Source organism: Bombina bombina, chromosome 7 (genome assembly GCF_027579735.1).
Source record: "Bombina bombina isolate aBomBom1 chromosome 7, aBomBom1.pri, whole genome shotgun sequence".
Lineage (NCBI taxonomy): Eukaryota > Metazoa > Chordata > Amphibia > Anura > Bombinatoridae > Bombina > Bombina bombina.
In genome coordinates this window covers 15,785,749-15,805,692 of record NC_069505.1, presented here as the reverse complement: position 1 = coordinate 15,805,692, position 19,944 = coordinate 15,785,749, and positions in this window count along the sequence as shown.

Here is a 19,944-nt window from a genome sequence, read left to right as displayed (position 1 = left end):
CTTCTAGTTTTAAAAGCTTCAAGTGCTCCCTAAAGACTCTACTGTTCAGGGACGCATACAACCTACGCTAACCTTTCCTAATACCAGTTCCTCTCCTCCATTGCAATCCCCTGAACCCTCTTAGGATGTAAGCCTAAAAGTCCAGCTGTCTGTAGATCACCTTCTTAAGAGCTGACTACAACAGTGCAACTCTTGGCAGGGCCCTCTACCCTATAATTGTTTTGTTGTACTCCCCCTTTGTTTATAGCGCTGCGGAATCTGTTGGCGCTCTACAAATAACCGATAATAATAAAGTTGAATTCAAGTATGATTCTCTGATTAACACCATAGGAGAGCTGTATAGAAAGTAATCACTGCAAATCATATGTGATAGCAAAAAGTCTGAATATGACATGTGATAGTAACGGTTTCAGCAAGTAAGAGCAACTATGAGCAGACATAAGTTGAAATGAACTTGAAGTAAGTAAAAACAAACAGGTTTGTCCTGGAGTGGGAGGAACCAAGATCCGATTTCAGATATAAATAAAGTATTACATAAACAGAGCAAAGTATCAAAACAGTCAATATGATTCATGTAATTCCTTGAAATACAGACTTAGCAGATGTAAATAGTACTAGAGTACCTTAGTATTTGTAGATGAGGAGCTGCAGTGCTTCAGAGAGAGAGAGGATGTGATATTCAGCTGAGCAGACAGGAGCTGCTGTATAGCAATCTGTAGTGCTGGAAAGGCTGCAAATCGATGTTTAGGCTTCTGCTTTGAGTAAGTAAATAAATGCATACATCTGGAAACGTAGGAGAATCTGCAAAAGTAAACTTGTAGAGACCTTTAATCAATGTAGAGGGTGGTGTACACAAACGCACACCACACCCTTTAGGGGGCGCCTCCTAAAAAATATGGTGATACATATAACAATAATGGTGTAATGGATCAATATACTAAAATAATATAAAACATGGAAAACATAAAAAATAAAAAATACAGCAGCATATACAATATATAAGAAATTAATATGTAAAAAAATCTTAACAAAGTATATAAAAGTCCATGAGAGCCAGTGTAACATAAAATCCCAAAAAGGAGGCAGCACTCTGTCAAAGGACGGTCATCCTGGTAGTTATAATCTGAGAAGAGAGAAGGACAGAGGCACTACCATGGCCTAGTACCACCAGAACAGGTATAAGTAAATGCAGAAAGATGATTATACTCACAAACATAAAGCACCCAACGGTGCTAGTGGGACAGGCTGGAGCTTCACAGTAGTCCAGCTCACTGTTAACCATCAGCAGGGATCTAGTTAAAGTTCCTTGGAAGGGCCTATGGTGAGATGACTGAAAGGAGAGAGAGGCAAACCAACATTGGCCAATAACGTATGGACAGGAGGAAGATGTAACCATAAGATTATACTTACAGGATACAAAGCACCTCCAGGTGCAATATCAGCAAGCTGGGACCTCACAGTCGCCCAGTAGACTATAAGCCAAGGTAATCCACAGCTACCAGCAAAAAGAATTGGTGCAGTGGTGCACAGCAGCTTGGTAATTAGGTGATATATCACAACAGCAAGTGTATAAAAATTAAAAAATCTTTAATAACAAAGCGACGCGTTTCTCAGCCTCCTATGGGCTGTTTCATCAGGCTAAAATACAAATTTAAAAAAATACACTTGCTATATAACAAAACACAAAAGCCTAAAAGTTTTCTGATAGGACAACCAATTAAGAATTACACCAATGTGTGCTAGACATCAATTAGTTGATATGGTAACAACAATATACATGGCATTAAACAGGTGAGTTCATACATGCAGATGATTATACAAAACTTCATTGGTATGGCAATCAACATTAGCAAGAAAATTACAAGCAAATCCCAACACAATATATACATATGCAGTTTCCATAAAATATGCTGACATTTATCGCCCTGGAAATTGTACCATATATTGGAGCATTTTGCACCCATAATATAATGTAATGGTGTATATAAATTTGCATCATAATATTTACAATCAAATAAAAATAAAATTCATAACAAAACCTTATTAAAACTACAATTGATAACAATACCTAGTGTGAATAAGACTATATACATAATAATATGCTGTCTGATGTCGTAAGCTGTATGTGTTAAACTGCCTCACCCCTTACACTGCCAGTGTAAAGAATCCCTTTACCTTGTTGGGGTTACGATTCTCTGGATCGTGTATTTGTTTTTTGAGCATGTGTGAGGGACTAAATCTGTGTCATAATGGAGTATCAATTACATCGATCTGATGCTTCTTAGAACATTGTTTGATAAAAGGCCAAATAGAGCGTGAGACTCACTAAGCTGTGTTCAATGACATGATATACAAAACCGGGAACTTCCTCCAATTGTATCTCGCATATTAGGGGGAGTGTATACCCGCTCCAATAAGTGCTTGTCTCTCTTCCTCCAATAGTATAAGGTACCGTATAGGGAGTGTATCTGTGAACCAATAATAAAGTAGTGATTCACTATGCTCCTTACCGTGGCGATAGTTGCCGGAAAATAGGGGTGATGTTTAAGATTGTGTTCGTCTAATACTGATGGAAAATGAAACTAATGAATGGGAGTAACAAATGTATCTGTAAATAGAGAGACTAATGATAGTAAAGTTAAAGTAAATATACTAATGTGATCAAGTTGTCGTAATGTATGCAAATTATTCCAGTCGCTCATGTTGACTACATTAATCGTTATTGAATATTTATTAAAACTTGTGCTTGAAACATTTCATCAACGTAGGGGAAATGTCTAATTTTGTGCATGGTGGGTGTCTATGTAAATATGTGAGCCTGTGGGAAGATATGAATGTGATAAATAGCGTATGAGGAGTGATAAAGACTGACAACAAATGTCAGGGAAAGTTTGAATCCTGAATATCCTTAGAACATGATAAAATATAATTATATTTGTGAACAGATATTCTATAAGTCTTAGACTAATGGTAGCTAATAAAAGTCAGTGTCAAAATACTTATGTGTACAAGAAAGAATATGCGTGATGGAAATAAATATTATATGATAATAAAAAACCCATAATGTCATAATATATTACAATGAGTGGGTAAAGAGAATTTACAGGTATATAATAACCGTGTAATCATCTATGTGATGATCAGTAGTAATAGTGAAAATGACACTTTGGATATAAGTGTAATTAAGAGGTGAAAAATAAGATAAACAATATTGGTGATAATAAAAGATATATATATACTATTATAACAGAAAAATACATATATAAAAATATTTGTGAATAAGTGATTAAATGATAAAGATGGGTTGGATGTATATTACCCATAATTTGCCCCTCAAAGAGAGACATAGAAAAAGTATATCAGATAAATATACTAAGAACCCTAGTCATTCAATGTTAGGGTAATGAGTGAGTGACCAGCTCATTAACTAGCAAGTGACCAGCTATTAACATAATGGTAAAATAATACTAATCCCTGTTATTCATAAATTAACCCATCACGGTCAGGGAACCATTATAATGTGTACTAGTGATAATAATAGAATAACCCTCAATGAATGAGATGTATATCAACTTGATATACTTATAAATAGACACTAAATGAAATAGTCTGAAGCGTTTATCTTGAAGCTGATTGCTGCTCCTCTATCTAGCTAGCTGCAGTGTAGATGTTCCCAGCTACAACCTGAAAAACATACAGGTAGATTACGAGTTGTGCATTTGTGTTTAAACACTGAAAAAATGGTAATTTCAGCATTAAAACAGCACCGCAGCCATTACGAGTCTTTTCGGTATAGCTGTAACGAAAGCCTTTTAGCCTGTAACGCAGCGTCAGTCCTGCACTCAAAATAATGACGTTTTTTTCATGGGACTCGCAGCCACTACGAGTTTTGCGGTGCGGCTAAAAAGTTTGCATTACAGCCTATACCAAGAAGATATGTACTGCCATCTGAGAGCAGTAGTTATGAGTTTTACGAAACAAAACTGTTGTGTAAAACTCATAACTAAACTGCTACAAAGTACACTAAACACCCATAAACTACCTATTAACCCCTAAACCGAGGCCCTCCCGCATCACAAATACTATATTAAACTTATTAACCCCTAATCTGCCCCTCCCGACATTGCCACCACTAATAAAATGTATTATCCCATTTTCCGCCGCTCCCCAACATCGTCACCACTATACTAAAGTTATTAACCCCTATTCCCCCGCACCCCAACATTGCCCACACTATAATAAAGATATTAACCCCTATTCTACCGCTCCCCGACATCGCTGCCACTAAATGAAGTTATTAACCCCTAAACCTCTGGCCTCCCACATCACTACCACTAAATAAACCTATTAACCCCTAAACCACCAGCACACCACATTGCAACAACGTAAATTAAACTATTAACCCCTAAACCTAACACTTTAACATAATTAAAATAGAGCTAAATTAAACTTACAAATTACAATTATTAACTAAATAATACTTATTTAAAATTAAATACATACTTACCTGTGAAATAAAACCTAAGCTAGCTACAATATAACTAATAGTAATATTGTAGCTAGCTTAGGTTTTATTTTTATTTCACAGGTAAGTTTGTATTTATTTTAACTAGGTAGAGTAGTTAGTAAATAGTTATTAACTATTTACTAACTACCTAGTTAAAATAAATACAAACTTACCGGTGAAATAAAACCTAAGCTGCCTTACACTAAAACCTAACATTACAAAAAATAACAAACAAAATTATACAAAATAATAAAAATGATTCCAATTATAATACCCTGTTTAAAAAAAATAAAAAAGCACCCTAATCTATAATAAACTACCAAGGGCCCTTAAAAGGGCCTTTTGTAGGGCATTGCCCTAAAGAAATCAGCTCTTTTCTTACAAAAGAAATACAGACACCCCCTAACAGTATAAAAAACCCCTCCCCCGAAACCCACAAAATAAAATTAAAGTAAAATCTAATCTACCCATTGCCCATTTGTATGGGCATTGCCCTTAAAAGGGCATTCAGCTTTTTTGCTGCCCATTAAAAATACAAAATGGCTATTCTAAAAAAAATCCCACCCCAAAACGAGAAAAAAAAAACATTACAGAAAATAACAAACTAATTATCCAAAATAATAGCAATTATTCCTATTCTAATACCCATTTTAAAAAAAAACACCCCAAAATAAAAGAAACCTAATCTACAATAAACTGTCAATAGCCCTTAAAATCAGCTCTTTTTCTAAAAAAAAATACAAAGACTCACTAACATTACAAACCCCCCCAAACCCACAAAATAAAAATAAAAATCTAAAAAAACCTAATCTACCCATTGCCCTGAAAAGGGCATTTGTATGGGCATTGCCATTAAAAGGCCATTTAGCTTTTTTTCCTGCCCTTAAAAAGACATTCAGCTCTTTTAAGAACTGCCCAAACCCTAACACTAACCCCTCTTTAGGTACACACAGTAGCTCTCATCCTATTGGCTGATTTGAATTTCCAAAAGCAAATCAGCCAATAGGAATGCAAGGGACGACATTTTGAATCGCGTACATTGCATTGAAGATTCAGTATACGGCGGCGACCGTATGAAGAAGATGTTCCGCACCGGATGTCTTCAGGATGGACTCACTCAGCCGGGATGAAGATAGAAGATGCCGCCTGGATGAAGAGAGAAGATGCCGTCTGGATGAAGATGGAGTCGCCGGGATGAAGATCCTTCAAGCAGGACTTCAGGAACTGTGAGTGGATCTTCAGGAGTTAGTGTTAGGATTTTTTAAACTTTTTTGGGTGTTTTTTTTTTTTAATTTAGGGTTTGAGCTTTTCTTAAAAGAGCTAAATGCTCATACAAATGCCCTTTTCAGGGCAAAGGGTAGATTAGGTTTTTTAGATAGTTTTATTTATTGTGTGGGTTTGGGGGGGTGGGGGTTTGTATGTTAGTGGGTCTTTGTTTTTTGTTTTTCAGGTAAAATAGCTGTTTAGCTTAAGGCAATGCCCTACAAAAGGCCCTTTTAAGGGCTATTGGTATCTTATTCTAGATTAGTTTTTTATTTTGTGTTTTTTTTTTATGGGTATTTTTTTCACTTTGGGGTGGGTTTTTCTTTTTAGAATAGCCATTTTTTATTTTTAATGGGCAGCAAAAGAACTGAATGCCCTTTTAAGGGCAAAGCCCATACAAATGTCCTTTTCAGGGCAATTGGTAGATTAGGCTTTACTTTATTTTTATTTTGTGGGTTTGGGGGGTGGGGGTTCGTATACTGTTGTTTTGTTGCAAAAGAGCTGTTAACTTTAATAAATATCCCCCATAGTTATCAATTATCTATCAGTTTTGCTTAAGCTTAATAAAAAGTAAATATTCTACTTTGCTAAATATCTACTACAGATAAGAGAGCAGAGGTATGATATCAATGTTAATAAACATAAAACCTTTTCATATCAGTCGACTTGTCAGTTAAAAATAATCTAAGGCGAACCAACTTCTCTATAATATAATATACCCATTGTTTAACCTTAAAAACAGTATGTACTCAACAGCGATAAATATTGACCTTAAAGAAAAGTAACGCTTGATTAATTTAGATGGGTTAAAACTGCATAATGTAGTCTATGAACGGTTCCAGATAGCTGAAAATAACTAAAAGGGCTTCATTTATTATTGGCCAAGTTAGGTTAGTTCACCTTGTTTCAGTTAAGAAGCAGCGGTCTATAGACCGCTGCTCCTTAACTCATATGCCACCTCTGAGGTGCGTACAGCAGTCTGCCCGATTCTATACGATCGGGCTGATTGACATCCCCTGCTAGCGGCCGATCTGCAGTGGGCGATATTGTACAAGCAGTTCACTAGATCTGCTTGTGCAATGCTGAATACGGAAGTGTATGCTGTCCGCATTCAGTGATGTCTGGTGGACATGATACGCTACAGTGTATTATGTCCGCCAGCCTTTAATAAATTGACCCCATAGACTATATCACAGTTATTGATAGTGCGCTATAATTAGTTAAATCAATAATGAATTCCCCTATAACCATAAAGAAGATTAGTATATGAATAGAAAACAATATTTCTGAGGTAATTGCTGTATGAAGAAATTGAAGTTCTAATTCTTATGATTTTTCATTAAAACCGTGGTCCATCTTGACCTTTGAGATTTAATCTGTAGGTCTTGAGATCCAAAAGGTTGAGCTGTAATAGGTAAATCATGGCTCTCCAGTACAAGAGCTAAGCATATATATGTATGTATATGTATTTTGTAGTCTAGTATAGAATTTGCCATCTTTATTAAATGTATAGTGTATAAATAACATGCGCCTAGATTACGAGTTTTGTCGGTAAAGACCTGCAGTGCTAACAAGGCTTTTTTTCCCACCGCTCACTGAAGACAACGCTGGTATTACAAGTTTTCTGAATGGCTGCGTTATCCTCAGAAAAGGTAGCGTTGAGCAAATTTAGCTCCACTTCTACCTGTAATACCCGCGTTGCCTACGGTAGCGGTAAGCTGGCTAAAACGTGCTCGTGCACGATTTCCCCATAGGATACAATGGGGCTGAGCTGGCTGAAAAAAAACCTAACACCTGCAAAAAAGCAGCGTTCAGCTCCTAACGCAGCCCCATTGTTTCCTATGGAGAAACACTTTCTAAGTCTACACATAACACCCTAACATGAACCCCGAGTCTAAACACCCCTAACCTTACACTTATTAACCCCTAATCTGCTGCTCCGGACACCGCCGCAACCTACATTATAGCTATGAACCCCTAATCTGCTGTCTCTAAGATCGCCAACACCTATATTATATTTATTACCCCCTAATCTGCCCTGTCAGTATATATATGAAAATCTTAGTAGTGCTCTCCAAATAATATATCAGCTTATGGCAGGGTTATAACACAATACAAATAATAATTATCCTTAAAAATAGAAACCCTTAACCAACATGCATCTACTAGAAACCATACAATTAATATAAATACCTGAATTCTTTTATTTAGTTAATATCCATGAACATTTTGAAATATATTTGCAATACCAGAATATGACACAATATTATATACGTTAAAACCAACTATTAAGATATGCTATCCTTCTTATAAAACCCAGAAAAAATTATCTTTAAAACCAACCTTTCATTCAGAGCTGCATTTAATACAATATTGATTTAAAACATCAGAACTTTCACAGATAGGTTACTTACGGCTAGATTTAGAGTTTTTTCGGTAACGACCCGAAAAGCTAACGCCGGCTTTTTTCTGGCCGCACCATAAAAATAACTCTGGTATTGAGAGTCCACATAAAGGCTGCGTTAGGCTCCAAAAAAGGAGCGTAGAGCATATTTAACGCAGCTTCAACTCTCGATACCAGAGTTGCTTATGGACGCGGCCAGCCTCAAAAACGTGCTCGTGCACGATTCCCCCATAGGAAACAATGGGGCTGTTTGAGCTGAAAAAAACCCAAACACCTGCAAAAAAGCCGCGTTCAGCTCCTAACGCAGCCCCATTGTTTGCTATGCGGAAACACTTCCTACGTCTGCACCTAACACCCTAACATGTACCCCGAGTCTAAACACCCCTAACCTTACACTTATTAACCCCTAATCTGCCGCCCCCGCTATCGCTGACCCCTGCATATTATTATTAACCCCTAATCTGCCGCTCCGTAAACCGCCGCTACTTATATTATCCCTATGTACCCCTAATCTGCTGCCCTAACATCGCCGACCCCTATATTATATTTATTAACCCCTAATCTGCCCCCCACAACGTCGCCTCCACCTGTCTACACTTATTAACCCCTAATCTGCCGAGCGGACCTTAGCGCTACTATAATAAAGTTATTAACCCCTAATCCGCCTCACTAACCCTATAATAAATAGTATTAACCCCTAATCTGCCCTCCCTAACATCGCCGACACCTAACTTCAATTATTAACCCCTAATCTGCCGACTGGAGCTCACCGCTATTCTAATAAATGTATTAACCCCTAAAGCTAAGTCTAACCCTAACACTAACACCCCCCTAAATTAAATATAATTTACATCTAACGAAATTAATTATCTCTTATTAAATAAATTATTCCTATTTAAAGCTAAATACTTACCTGTAAAATAAATCCTAATATAGCTACACTATAAATTAAAATTATATTATAGCTATTTTAGGATTAATATTTATTTTACAGGTAACTTTGTAATTATTTTAACCAGGTACAATAGCTATTAAATAGTTAAGAACTATTTAATAGTTACCTAGTTAAAATAATAACAAAATTACCTGTAAAATAAATCCTAACCTAAGTTACAATTAAACCTAACACTACACTATCATTAAATTAATTAAATAAAATATCTACAATTACCTACAATTAAACCTAACACTACACTATCAATACATTAATTAAATACAATATCTACAAATAACTACAATGAAATAAACTAACTAAAGTACAAAAAATAAAAAAATATTTACAAACATAAGGAAAATCTTACAACAATTTTAAACTAATTACACCTACTCTAAGCCCCCTAATAAAATAACAAAGCCCCCCAAAATAAAAAATGCCCTACCCTATTCTAAATTACTAAAGTTCAAAGCTCTTTTACCTTACCAGCCCTGAACAGGGCCCTTTGCGGGGCATGCCCCAAGAAGTTCAGCTCTTTTGCCTGTAAAAAAAAACATACAATACCCCCCCCAACATTACAACCCACCACCCACATACCCCTAATCTAACCCAAACCCCCCTTAAATAAACCTAACACTAAGCCCCTGAAGATCATCCTACCTTGTCTTCACCTCACCGGGTATCACACCGATCCGTCCTGGCTCCGATATCTTCATCCAACCCAAGCGGGGGCTAGACATCCACTGAAGAAGTCCAGAAGAGGGTCCAAAGTCTTCATCCTATCCGGGAAGAAGAGTAGATCCGGACCGGCAACCATCATCTTCAAAGCGGCATCTTCTATCTTCATCCGATGAGGACCGGCTCCATCCTGAAGACCTTATTTTATTAGGGGGCTTAGAGTAGGTGTAATTAGTTTAAAATTGTTGTAATATTTTTCTTATGTTTGTAAATATTTTTTTATTTTTTGTAACTTAGTTCTTTTTTATTTTTTGTACTTTAGTTAGTTTATTTCATTGTAGTTATTTGTAGGTATTGTATTTAATTTATTTATTGATAGCGTAGTGTTAGGTTTAATTGTAGGTAATTGTAGGTATTTTATTTAATTAATTTATTGATAGTGTAGTGTTAGGTTTAATTGTAACTTAGGTTAGGATTTATTTTACAGGTAAATTTGTAATTATTTTAACTATTTTAGCTATTAAATAGTTCTTAACTATTTAATAGCTATTGTACCTGGTTAAAATAAATACAAAGTTACCTGTAAAATAAATCTTAATCCTAAAATAGCTATAATATAATTATAATTTATGTTGTAGCTATATTAGGATTTATTTTACAGGTAAGTATTTAGCTTTAAATAGGAATCATTTATTTAATAAGAGTTAATTAATTTCGTTAGATTAAAATTATATTTAACTTAGGGGGGTGTTAGTGTTAGGGTTAGACTTAGCTTTAGGGGTTAATACATTTATTAGAATAGCGGCGAGATTCGGTCGGCAGATTAGGGGTTAATAATTGAAGTTAGGTGTCGGCGATGTTAGGGAGGGCAGGTTAGGGGTTAATAAATATAATATAGGGGTCGGCGGTGTTAGGGGCAGCAGATTAGGGGTACATAGCTATAATGTAGCTGGCGGCTCTTTGCGGTCAGCAGATTAGGGGTTAATTATTGTAGGTAGGTGGCGGCGACGTTGTGGGGGGCAGGTTAGGGGTTAATAAATATAATATAGGGGTCGGCGATGTTAGGGCAGCAGATTAGGGGTACATAGGGATAATGTAGCTGGCGGCGGTGTGCGGACGGCAGATTAGGGGTTAATAAGTGTAGGTAGCTGGCGGCGACGTTGTGGGGGGCAGATTAGGGGTTAATAAATATAATATAGGGGTCGGCGGTGTTAGGGGCAGCAGATTAGGGGTATATAAGGATAACGTAGGTGGCGGTCAGCAGATTAGGGGTTAAAAAAATGTAATCGAGTTGCGGCGATGTGGGGGGACCTCGGTTTAGGGGTACATAGGTAGTTTATGGGTGTTAGTGTACTTTAGAGTACAGTAGTTAAGAGCTTTATGAACCGGCGTTAGCCCAGAAAGCTCTTAACTACTGACTTTTTTCTGAGGCTGGAGTTTTGTCGTTTTCTAACGCTCACTTCAGACACGACTCTAAATACCGGAGTTAGAAAAATCCCATTGAAAAGATAGGATACGCAATTTACGTAAGGGGATCTGCGGTATGGAAAAGTCGCGGCTGGAAAGTGAGCGTTAGACCCTTTTTTGAGTGACTCCAAATACCGGAGGTAGCCTAAAACCAGCGTTAGGAGCCTCTAACGCTGGTTTTCACGGCTACCGCCAAACTCCAAATCTAGGCCTTAGTCTACCAGATACAAATTTAAACAATAATACAATATACACTTCTGAATTATTATTATATATTTGCATAGATAAACAATTTAAGATTGGGATTAGTTTAACAGTACATAGGCTATGAAATACTAACTTGAAATATAAACTATTTCCTTAAATCTGCTTATTATAATTTAACTGTAGTGACTATGCATATAACTTATCTTACCAATAACCTTGTATACTTTACCAAATAAACCAGTCGATATCCAGTTTCAAATGTTTCTCAACAGATCCAATTTCACCTCAGAAATTCAAAATTGGGGATATTGCATATGGAGTCCAACAGTAGCTGTGTGCTTTAATAATAACCACAGTAGTTATTCCTTCAGGATTAGCCAGCCAGCCAGCCTCTATCAGTCTCTATGCTTGGGGTTAAATCATCTGATTTCACCCCTCCCCTTTCTTGATCATTATCAGTCATTGGTGAGTACTGGAAACGCCCACGGAAGCCTTGTCTCGGATTGGTTCTTTGCAACTGAACATGGATTGGTTTATTTGGTAAAGTATGTTGTCAAGGAAATGCATCCTTGCAACAACCAATCATCTCAAGGCTGCAATTCTCGCATCATAACACTGGGTGGCAGCAGACAGCACAGCACAGCAATACATGCAGCGTGACAATACATACAAATTCATTTAACCAACATTTTTAGACAGTGAAATATTTCTTTAAACTATGTAATAACTGCCATAATTTCTTGTATTAATCTCTCCCAATATTAATTATAGATGGAGCAGCATCAGATCAATTTCCTGATCGTTTTGATATGAAACATCATGTTTTTTTTGTTTGTTTTTTTAATATTACATTATATTAAAATAATTATGCTGCTAACTATTTTGAAATTAATGGCATTTAAACATCTGTCATATATGTATTTACACAATTTCAGCCTATGTCACATTTCCAATAGTTCTGCCTGCATGCATTTCTCTATGATCCATCTGAAAAATAGAAAATGTATGTTATATATATGCACTTCAAATATGGGATTATTAAAATGGTTATTTAATCTATACTAATTCTGAATTTATTTCCTATATAAATATCCCATGCAGCAATTATCTATTTAATATAATGTGTTTAATTTCAATATATATTCATGTGTTTATATTTATTATCATATAAAAGACCGTCATATATCCATTAAAATATATATTTTCCTATAATGCTGAAGTGTATTATACTTGCCTATCACATAGTTGTTTTAAAATCACAATGGGAGCCATGTGCTTTCTCTGTGTTATCCTTCCCAGACTCTTCTTCTTTTACTCATAACATGGGGTCTTCCTGTACCTGAGAGCAATGCTGACATTCTCACAAAGACGTCACTTTAAACTAGACTAACAGGTTCCTCTGTGAGGAGTAGGGAGTTTATCACACATTCCCACTTTGAAAAACAAATGGTATCCTGATCTATGCATCAAAATGCTGGGGGGTTTTTTGTTTGTTTTTTACACAGTAGGAAGTGGGCTTCAAAGGCTATGATAACTCTCAATTATGGTAAGACATATTTGTATTTTCATCTAGGTAGCAAATGCTTTAGTGTCAAGCCTCCGGAGACATCTTGTCTGTAGTTTAGACCTTAATTGTTTATTCAAACTTGTGGGGGTTTTGAGAATCAAATCCTGACATCAGAATTTAAACCTCATTCCAGTAATTTCTGATAAAATATGGTTTCATACATAAACACATTTCCCTGTCCTATTGACATACATATATATATAAATATGTATTTACCTGTGCCCTGACATAATTCCCCCATTCAAATTCAAATATATGTAGGACACATGTATTTCAATTGGATCAAAGTCAGTGGTACTCAGTGAGGATATTGGTCGTATACATCATAGGCAGTCCTTTAAGTAGAAAGTCCGTTATTTTTGAGCCAGTCATCTTCAAACTATAGTATGTCTTTAGTGCATTTGGGGATATGACACTTCATTCTCCCTCTATGACTTGTAGTTGGGATCTGGGATGACATGCCCGCAATTGATTGATATGGACCCATTTATCTATGAAACTTTCATTTTTGGGGATCCTTATTTTATAGGCCACTGGAGATATTTTGTCAGTAATGACGAAGGGACCTTTCCATGAGGGAAGAAATTTCTTCTCCCTAACCTGATCTCTTCCAAAGTTATAAAGATAAACTTTATCATCTATTTCATATTCTTTTTTGGACGTTTTGAGATCATAATAGGTTTTAGTGGTGGTTGCGGCTCTTTCTAAATTCCTTTGAGCAAATGCAAAGGCATATTGTAGGTGCTTTCTTAGGTTCTCCACATATTGATGTGTATTGGCAGCGTTTATCAAGTATTGGTCTGATGTACGGTACAGCAGATGCTGAGGTAGAACCATTCTTCTACCAGTCATCAGTTCAAAAGGTGACATCTTGGTAGCACTACTTGGAGTTGCTCTTAATGCCATTAAGACTAGAGGTAGTTTTACATCCCAGTCTTTACCCATTTCAATCACAAACTTTTTGAGGATTTTAACAATGGACTGGTTGTAACGCTCTACACCACCACTTGAGGCAGCTCTATAAGCAATATGGAGCTTTCTTTTAACCCCTAGTATTTTCCACATTTTGGTCATCACTTCGCTAGTGAAGTGGGTCCCCCGATCTGACTCGATTCTTTGGGGTAAACCAAATCTGGAAAATACATGGTTGATGAGCAACGCTGCGCATGTTTCAGCACTATTGTTAGGTGCACTAATGCACTCTACCCATTTAGTGAACAGACATGTCACGGTTAACATGTATTTGTTACCTCTTGATGACCTTTTTACCGGACCAATAAAATCAATTTGTATATCTGACCATGGCATTACCATCCCCCTTTTCTGCAATGGCGCTCTATGCGTTGGTGCAGTGGGTTGGAACTGTGGGCAGATTAAGCAACCTTGACAGTAGGTTTGAACATCTTTCAACATGTGTGGCCAAAAAGCGTAGTCACGTAATATTTCATACGTGAGTTTGGCACCACGGTGACCAGATGTAGGAGCATCATGGGCATGTTGAAGCATTAGACCTCTGAACTTGGTGGGTACTACCCATTGCTGGATGCCAGTTTTGGATGTTCTAATTAACAAACCATCCTGTAACTTGAATTGTGATTGGGATTTCATTAAGATTCTAAGATCTTCTTTGCCAATACAATCATCTTTTGAGATGGGGTTGCTTTCAGGATCTTCTATGTGTTTATAGAAGGTGCCTACAATGGGGTCTTCTTTTTGACTAGTGATCAGGTCCTCACTAGGAGAATCCTGACTCCATTGTACCAGGTTAGGCTCACTCTGTTGTTTGGCCTGGTTTCTGGTAATGGCTTCTACCTGAATTGCACCCATTAAGTGGTCAATATTAAGGAGTTCTCCAGTTATGGCTCCTTGTTTGGCTAATTAATCCGCAAGATCATTGCCTTCCTTATCAGGACCTAGAATTCTGGAATGACCCTTGGTCTTTTTCCAGTGTATGGTTAAATCATTGGATACCACCAGATTATCAATCTCGCAGAACAACTTGCCATGTTTGACTGGTTTGTTATTGCTTTTCTGCATGCCATTTCTTTTCCAAGTTGGCAGGTATTCAACAAAACTGTCACGCACATAATTTGAGTCAGTTATGATCACAAATTCATGAATACCATGTTCAATAGCCATTTCAATGGTTTTGAAAACAGCAGTTAGTTCTGCAACTTGACTGGATCTTGGTCCAATGTTGAAACCTATGGATATATTTGAGAATTCATTTGCCCCAGTTATACCAATGCCAGCGACTAATCTGCTCTCATTTTCAATGGTAGCATAGTAAGAACAACCATCAACATACACCCAAGGTAATGTTGGCAATTTTCCTCATTGTACATTTTATATGGGGAAAGCAATTGTTCCTCCAGAAAATCATCTTCTGATAATTATTCCCCAGGATCTCTAGCAGTACAGTCATGGAGCTCAGCAAGCCCTTGCGCGACTGGATTCTTTTTATTCTGCTTGTAGCGAATTTCTAATGGCCAGCCTTGTAAGGAAAGAGTCCACGCTGTTATGCGGCTATTTGACAAATTCCCATCTCTTATTCTCTCACTTTGCAAATATAGCAAAGGCTGGTGGGCTGTTTCTACAACAATTTTCTCGCCCTGTATATAGCTGCGGAAATTTTGCAGAGCCCATACAGTAGATAAGAGGGCTTTTTCGCAATCGTTAAACTTTATTTCTACTGGGGATAGATTTTTGCTCGCATAAGCAATGGCTTTGTTTAAATTATCATGCTTTTGGTATAAAACAGCACTCATGCTTACATCTGTGTAACCTGTTTCTAAGAAGAAAGGTTTACCTCCCTCAGGGTATGCTAAGCAAGGTGCTTGTGTGAGTTTTCTCTTCAGCTCTTTGATGGCTGTCTCTTGAGACTCACTCCAGTGCCATTTCACATCTTTCTTTAGAAGAAGTAGTAGTGGTTTAGCTAATTCTGCATAATTATCAATGAATTTGCGAGAATAATTTGTCATACCCAGGAATGATCTCAATTCCTTTAAGTTAGTTGGGTTTTTAGAATTCACTATAGCTTCCACCTTTTTCTTCTGGGGATTTAATCCTTCAGAAGTAACTTCATGTCCCAAGAAGTTTACACGAGTGCGGCACCATTGAGCGTTTTGTAGGGTTAATTTGACACCTGCCCTTTTAAGTTGGCTGAGGACGTGTTTAAGCTCTGTGACGTGTTTTTCAAAGTCTGTGCTTTTGATTAAAACATCATCAACATAAGATAAGGTCCCCCTTTCCAGTGCATCAGGCATAGCCATATGCATGAATACAGCAAATTCATGTCCAGAATTTATGTATCCAAATGGAAGTCTCTGGAATGCATATTGGACCTTTTGGAAAGAGAATGCCAGCTTATATTGGTCCTCTTCATGTACCTTTATGGTCCAATATCCCTGTGCACAATCAATGGCAGTGAATATTTTGGATCCCTGCATTTGTGTAAGGCACTGGTCAATATATGGCACAGGCCAGCCAGACATGTACACTCGTTTGTTTAGCTGTCTTAAATCAGCACACAAACGCCATTGTCCATTGGGCTTGAGAACACCTAGAATAGGATTATTATATGAGCTGTGCACCTGTCTGATAATACCTCTTTCTTCCAAATTCCTTATGATCTCTGCAAGAGAATCATATGAGGCTAAGGGAAGTCTGTATTGTTTGACAAATACAGGTGGCGCATTAGGATCTGTTTGTATCCTTGCAATGTGCAAGTATGTAGTACCACAGTCATAAGAATCCTTAGCAAAAATATCCTTGTACTCCATCAGGAGTTCTCGCAGCTGTTGGCGTTCATCATCGCTGGAACAGCCATTAGCTAAGGATATTTGCTCTTTGACTATTTGCTGAAATCCTGGAAAGATTTCAGGCTGTCCTATTTCATAGGCTTCTTCCAACCTAGAGGTGAGATCCCCTTGATTATGGTTTACATTGCCCCCATGACTCTGGGAATTGGGGTAATCTTGCTGTTTGATTGGCTGATCAAACACTAGAGATGCTTCTTCAATTTTACAGATGCCTTCCTCTGAGCTCAAGGGATAAATAGACTGAATATTAAATAGACCCTCTGGCATAGATACAAAGGATTGTTCTATCAATTGTTCTTCAGTTAAGTATCCTTCAGGTATTAGCCCAATTACATTATTCTGGAATCCAAAAGTGTAATAACTTGATTCCAGTGCATATCCTATGGTAGTTCCCTTGGATAATGTTATATCCTGTGGGGTCATGTTATGTACAATAATATGTATTGGAACAGTTCCAATATTCACCATAGGACTGTAGGTTACTGTGACACCCAGATTTTGTATTCTATGGGAGAGGCAAATCAGTGTTTCAGAAGTTTTTAATTTCTGACCTCTCTTTACCTGTAAGGGTAAAACAAATTTATCAGCCCCAGCAGGAATTATAACATCGCTAGATACCTGCATATTCACAGCATATGGCAATTGCTGGTTTGATTTCAGGGCTGCATTTTCATCCTGAAATACTTCAGGGTCCCCCTTTAACCTGCTCCAGAGGCAAGAATTAATCAAATCTATTTGTATGGCATATCTATGTAAGATATCATTGCCAATGTATATTTGATTATGGGGAGTATTTAAAATGAAAAACAGGTGCTTCACTGACTTATTACCTATAGCGACAGATAATAAGCACTTAGCTGTGATGTTATAGCTTTCAAACCTGTCATCCAGGTTGTTGACACTGTGGTCTTGGGGAGAAAGATATTTAATCACTTTAGGTTCAGTTATCTGTGCTAATAAGCCTTCGCTTATATAGCTAGCTTTCTGTTTTAAACTCAACTTGGCATATTTTGTTGTACCAAGGTCATGCACTTGTATAGGGATAAATAGATCCTCTTTAACTCTCTCAATCCCTGTGAGGTATTGAGTGTGGCCTCCCCCTTAGGGATTCTATGATCCCCCTTGTGGAGAGATATGGTTAATACGTCGCCATCTAGGGAAATATTCGCTATCTTTCCAGGCGAAATTTTAAAAGTATTACCATCAGAGCCACTTAAAGGAGTCTGATCGTCTATTTGTAGAATAGGGATTTCAGGTACAGAGTTATTCCTGAAATGAATCTCCACAGCATCTGGTTTCTCTTCCACCACGTGACAGCTATGTCGGGTGCGAGATATACCAGATTTTTCATAATTGATAGGCCTTTTAACTTGTGACCAAATTACATTATTTATGCAATCAATTATGGTGCTTAATCGCTTCAGGAGATCACTACCAATAATTAAACGATCAGTTGGCAGATCCACTAAAATGACAGGGTGTCTTATGACCCTGTTCCCCAATTTAAATTTTAACCAGGCAGTACCGTAAACTTTTAGGGAGTCACCCCCAACACCTATTAGAGAACCGTCAAATTCTCTTATTTTAGGTTTGTGGGGTGTTAGCTCATTTAGCTGTGTGTAGTACCTGTGGGATAAGATAGTTGCCTGAGATTCGGTGTCAATTAATCCCATGATAGGGTTGGAGACTGAATCTTGAAGCTCAACTAATACATAATACCTTCCTGTATTTTCTACCATTTCACACATAAAGTTGGCGTTATCACACATCTGTGGGCTTCGCCACGTGTTACCTGAATTCGCCATGCTTTCCGATGCAGAAGAAGCTTCATACCTACCGGTCTCCTCTATGACAGGTCCGGCTGGATTCTTGTGTACTGCATCTGTGGAAATAAGGTTAAGGGAGTGCTGCAAAGGAAGAGATTTGTTAATTTTTCCAGGATGAGGTTGCTTGTCGCCACAGCTAAATTGTCCGTTTCCGGTCTGTGGGGAGAGAACATGATTAGTATCATTGATATTTATTATTACATTTTGTATATCTCTCCCCTCCCCTTCAGGTGATACTGCAGTATTTATGACTGTGCCTGTGGTCCACTGCTGACTACTGGCTGTACCCCTAAAAAAGTATTGTTCGGTTGCTGAGCTGTAGAAGGTTGACTCATATTAGCGAATTGTTCGCTCAACTGATTTAACTGGGTAAACAGCATATCTACCTGATTGTACAAGTTACCGCTACCCCTGGGCCTATCTCTTGGTGTCCCATAATAATGATTCCTGGACCATTGGGTTCCCTCAGAATCAGGGCCGCTATTTCTATTTTGGCGTGGTTGTCCCTGGGGTTCAGCTTGTTCAGTATTAGTACTTTGGGGAGCATTATATACCTGGGGTGTCTGGTTACCCTGAGAATATCTTCGCCGTCTATTGTATCTACCCTTGCGCGGATACCAATTATTTGGCGAGTATTCTCTTTGTGAGTAATTATTCACCTGATTATGTCCCCCACTTTGTTTATAGTCTCCCTGCGCCTCAACCTGTGTAGGGGAGGGGGCAGAGTTAAACCTCTGTGGAGATGGCCTGTTTTGACTGGCCACCTCTGCATAGGTTTTCTGTTTAGACTCCAAATTGAGGGGTTTAGGTGACACCCTAGTTTCTGCCACAATTTTGGGTTTTGATTCCTTTTCACCCCCTGTTCACTGGATTGCTGAATACAGTATAATTTTGTACTCTCTTTGATCAGCCATTCCAATGAGCAGTCCTCATCAAAATCTCTAGCTAAGATAATTTTGATGGGTATAGGCAGTGCTTAAAAAAATAAATTTACAAATTCTGAGCCATCAAATCTGGGATTATCTTCAGCCATACTGTACGCATTTTTCAATTCAGAAAGGAATTCGTTTGGACTCTGATTCGCACTACATTTTAAACCATATACCGCTATTCTCGCGGCAGTTTTAGTGCGATATTGCCCGAATTCTTTTCTGCATTGTCGTTTTATCCCACTCCAGGAATGAATATTCATATCCTTTAGTGAAGCAAAGAATTTGTGATGTTTACTGTCAAATACCCAAGGCAGAAATTCAATTTTTAATTTCTCACT